Source organism: Octopus bimaculoides, chromosome 26, assembly GCF_001194135.2.
Source record: "Octopus bimaculoides isolate UCB-OBI-ISO-001 chromosome 26, ASM119413v2, whole genome shotgun sequence".
NCBI classification, from domain to species: Eukaryota; Metazoa; Mollusca; class Cephalopoda; order Octopoda; family Octopodidae; genus Octopus; species Octopus bimaculoides.
In genome coordinates this window covers 22,031,220-22,036,219 of record NC_069006.1, presented here as the reverse complement: position 1 = coordinate 22,036,219, position 5,000 = coordinate 22,031,220, and the positions used below count along the sequence as shown (strand labels likewise).

At 32.9% G+C, this 5,000-nt stretch overlaps 1 protein-coding gene across 2 annotated transcripts in view; it reads left to right on the top strand.

The window, feature by feature from the left end:
- LOC106874983 (forkhead box protein J2) overlaps positions 1 to 5,000 on the top strand; it is a 283,773-nt gene that overhangs the window by 219,264 nt on the left and 59,509 nt on the right. The gene's annotated exons all lie outside the window — the stretch shown is intronic.

Genomic DNA, 5,000 nt, shown 5'->3' with positions numbered 1-5,000 from the left:
GTTCTGAGACAAAAATTAAAGTTGAGAAATTTGACAGGAGCTTACTGATATATTTTCATGCATGTGTGTGTACATGCATGTATGTGTGCATGTGTGTGTACATGCATGTGTGTGTTTATGTGAACATTGAGTGGTGACAATGGTATACATCTGGATACACAGATATGCGCATATATATATATGTATGTGCATACACATACACATAATACAACCACACACATGTACAAAACGTTCTCAGTAGTATAGGGAATGAATTAAAGAAAGTAAAAAGAGATGATTATAAAATAAATATCAGTTAGTGAAACTGAAATCCTGTTTTCTTGAATTTTCATACCAAAAAATGAATATGTAAGTCTATTGCTTTCATCCCATTGGGAGTGTTCAAGCCATTGCAATTTTTTTTTTTTTTTTTCTGCTTGGCTATATCATTGTTTATGTTGCTTGAACCAGAGTTGTTTAGTTGTGAAAAATATTTTTCATGAAATCATCTCTTAAACATTTGTTGGGAAGAATAAGAAATAAGAATAACAAATTTGCTGTTGCTGAGAATTCCTAACTATTCACTTAGAGTTGTTCACATTAGTTCCACATGACATACTTGCTGTTTGTGTTCTCAGTCCTTCACATAGGGAATTTCTGATTTGGCCGATGTAATTTTCTCTCCAAGTGAAACAGATTATACAGCACATTAGGTTTGCTGCTTTGCAGTTCATGTCTGCATTTATCATGAAAGATCTTTCATGGCTCCTAGATACTCCTCTGCTGCTACATTCTGTGCTACTGTCTGCATTGCAACCTTCCAGGATGGTTAAGGTGCCCCAGGTGTTGAAACCAGGCCAGTCTAAGATGTCAATTGACCGCAGTGTAAATTATGTCTTCTGAAATTTACTTCCATTCCTTTATCAAATCCAGTTGGAAGTCTTCTCGGCTGCTTCTGCCATTGCTTTAAGACTCTGGTTCTGTGTGAGTGAATGTATGAGTGTGTGTGTCTGATTGTATATCTGTGTGCATATGTGTGTGCAAAACAACTTGCAAGTTTGAGGCCAATTTTTAAAGCTATAATGATCATCTTAAAATACTGGACTGTAACAATATTTTTAAAATTAAGAATGCTGTTTATCAATTCCATTTAAAAAAAATTTTTTTCATTAAAACTTTGAGAAAATTCAATTTAAATCTACACTATTTACAGCTTATTAAACATACTTTTAATAGCTGGTCTTTTTTATCTTAAATGTTTACGTAGATTATATAGAAAGCAAACTTAAACACATCAGCTCTTCTTCCACTAAACCTAAGTAATCATTTACTTTTCTGTTTCATTCTGTCCCAGTTTCTGCAAAAGTTCTTATTATATTTATTATTATTATTATTATTATTATTATTATTATTATTATTATTATTATTATTATTATCATTTTATGGGTTTTTTTAATGCTAATTTAATCTAAATCTTATATATTAATGTTATGGATTTATCTAATATGATTCTGCCTCCAGTTATCATATTTATTGATATTTTGCATTTAGCCAACATCTTACTCCAAAACTAAATTAGATATTTGTTCTGGAAGTTTATTTTAAAATTGTTTTAATTTTAATTGTAGTGATCAGTTGGCTAATTACAAATCTCTATTGCTTAAATTTTTTTCTGTATATGATTTTTTCTCCAGTTTTAAGTAAATTACAAATAGTGATAAAATTCCATTAACCCTTGTAAGTACAAAACGTGATGAAGAAGTCACACTATTTTATGTTGTTTGAGAACCATACATAACCTTAAAAAAATTACTATTTTATAATACAATTCCTTTTGTTATTGTTGTATCTTAGATCTGTCCTTTATATATATATTATAAATGTATATATATTATATATGTGACAGGTATCTTTCAGTTTCTGTTTGCCAAATCCACTCACAAGGCATTGGCCAACATGGAATTGAACCTGGAACCATGTATTTGGGAAGCTTGCTTCTTACCACACAGCCATGTTATACATATGTATGTATATGTGTATATATATATATATATTTTTTTTTTTTTCTCCGTGTTTTTCTCCTTGTCTCCGTATTCTTTCTGTTGAAGAGCGTAGCTCGAAACGTCAAAGACTTTCCGTATTCCCGAGCGTCATACTAATATATCCTTTTGTTATTTACACCACCTGTCCTCGTCTGTTGTTATTATTTGTATATTCTCCCATATATATATATATATATATATATATATATATATATATATGTGTTACATATATTATATAGTTTATATATGTGTGTGAGTGTATGTAAAACATACATGCATATATGTATGTTTTATATAACACACACACAAATACACATACACACAGGAAAAACTTCTCAAATATTTTAAAGTTTCTCAAGCTTTTGTAGCATCTATCATATGTAGGATTTACTGTAATAACATTGGAACAGAGAGAGAGAGAGAGAAGAGAAGAGACGCATCAAAGTAGTCACTTTAATGTTACCTACTGATAGCCTCTGTTGGTAATTAGTCAGCGTAATCAGTTTTGATCTGGAATAAATTCATTTGTCATGATGTAGTGGAAAAAATATAATGCTTCAAGCAGAAACCCTTGCATGGTGAGTAATACCATCTGATGAACGAGAAGGGTTCTTTTCTTCCTCATAGCCAAACCAATTTATTGCACTTTTCAGATTCTTCAGTTGCTGTAACAGTTGTGTCATACTGCTCTGTCGTTTGCACCAAGTCACTTATCCTTAGGTGCTATTTCAATAATAGCTAGATTATCATCCTTCTATGCAGAGAGAGAGGAGAGGAAGTAGGTTGGTAGATATAGATGTATATGTATACACACACACACACACGTACACATATACATATATATAGACATCAAACATTTTGGTCAATGTAAACTGAAGTCTTCCTGAAGTGCTTTATTTACACCTGGGAATCCTTATAGACTACTCTCTTAACCTGTTTATCTCTTCTCACTACTCACACTATACATCACACACTCTCTTTTTCTCTCTCACTCACTTTTTCTCTCTCTCACAACAATATTGTAAAACTACCCACTTGTTCAATAATTCTCCTGTGTTGTCAACTCCCATCAGAATCCATTGATGTCTAGTTTATATTTTCTTGAACATTGAAATATTCAACTTAAATTTCAAAGAAATAATCAAATGCAACATCATTTAGTTGTTATTGTCAGGTAATTCCCCTGCTCAACCATTGCCCCTCAGATGATCTTTTCACTTGTAAACATGTTAGCTAGCTAGCCAGTTGATTAAAGTTGGCAAGTGGGAGCAGCTATTCTATGTTAAGCAGTGTGTTTAACCCTTTAGTGTTCACATTATTCTGCCAAAATTAATACTTTTTTGTCCACATTGTTTTGAACTAATCATGCATTATCTTGTAGCTATGAGATTTTAATGAGGTAGCTGTTAATTTTTAAAACGATATTGTAGAGTTGGTGTGAGAGACCAGATCTGGCCAGTTTGAACATAGAATAGGCAGAATACTTTTGGCCGGATATGGCCGGTTTAAATGCTAAAGGGTTAAGGGTGTTTGCTTTGAAATCACATGATTTGGGGCTCAGTCCTCCTGATAGGGATCTTAGTCAAGTGTCATCTACTGTATAACCAGAGATTAACTAAAGCCTGGTCATTAAAATTGAGTGTGTGTGTGTGTGTGTGTGTCTTTGTGGTCATGCATGTGTATTTGTTTTATTTAGCTCTTGTTACTAAATATTTGCATACTAAAATAAATATATACTCTATTATTCTGAATTCTGTTTCTCCTGTTTGTACACCAAGACTGTCAAACCACCCGTATATATACACACATTTATAGATATATATATACACACACACACACAGACAGATGAGAGAGAGGAAATTGATTGATAGAGAGTCATTGTAGACTACATAAATCAAAAAATTAGGCACTTGTGACACTTGCTGACCTCCAGTAGCAGAGAGCCATTAACCATTTTTTCCATACCAGCCACTCTGAGGAGCACAGTGATAGGTATTCACCCAGTTACTTAAGTGAAACTGATTAGTAAGATTGGCTGAAATGGATCTATGTAATACTATCATGAATGGTATATTTTTATATCAATTTCTCATTTGAACAGTACCAATGACTTTGGTTGACCAGAGGCTATAGTGGAGGACACTACACTTCCATGGCCCTAGTATCAACCCCGAAGACCGTATCATGAGGCAAAGAAGCCTTGTTAACCACACTATGAAATAAGACGTGTACCACCTGCCAGTTTGCGTCATCATAACATGGTGACACAGGATAAATTTCACCTTTGTGGAATCTATTCAGGAATTCAAGGTTGTATTGCTAATGGGAGTTATATTTTCTGACAAAATCACTTCAATTATTAATTGAAAAATATTTAGACAATAAACAAAAAAGAAAGATATTTTTATTGTTATTATTTGTGACTATTAAGCTAGTATACATACACGTGCGCATGCACACACACACACACACACACACACACGCATACATACACACACACATGAATGTAGCTTATTGAGGTTGAGACTCTCATATCTTATAAAAATAATGCCAGATTTCAGCCAGATAATTCATATTGCTTGATATGATTATATCATTAGTTATTTGATATGATACTTATCACGGTCTCCCACTAATTGGTTAGAAAGATGCTTATAATGAATCTTCTAACCGAAGTATTGTTTTCTGTCACCAGCAATTGATTTAATCAGAACATTGAGGTTAGATTTAGCTGCCTCTATCTCTCAATTTTACTGTGCAATGTTGAATTAATTGCTTCTTTCTCGAGTGGACAGGACGATAGAGATGGGGGGGGGGGCAGGCTACCTGCAGTTTTAGTTCATTGTGGCCTTAGCTATACATGAAATATTTATATCAGAATATGTCGTGAGTAAACAAGTACAAACTTGAATGTTATACTTATTTTCAAGAAGCTCCTATTCCTTGACAACATACACTTTATCTGTATATATATATATA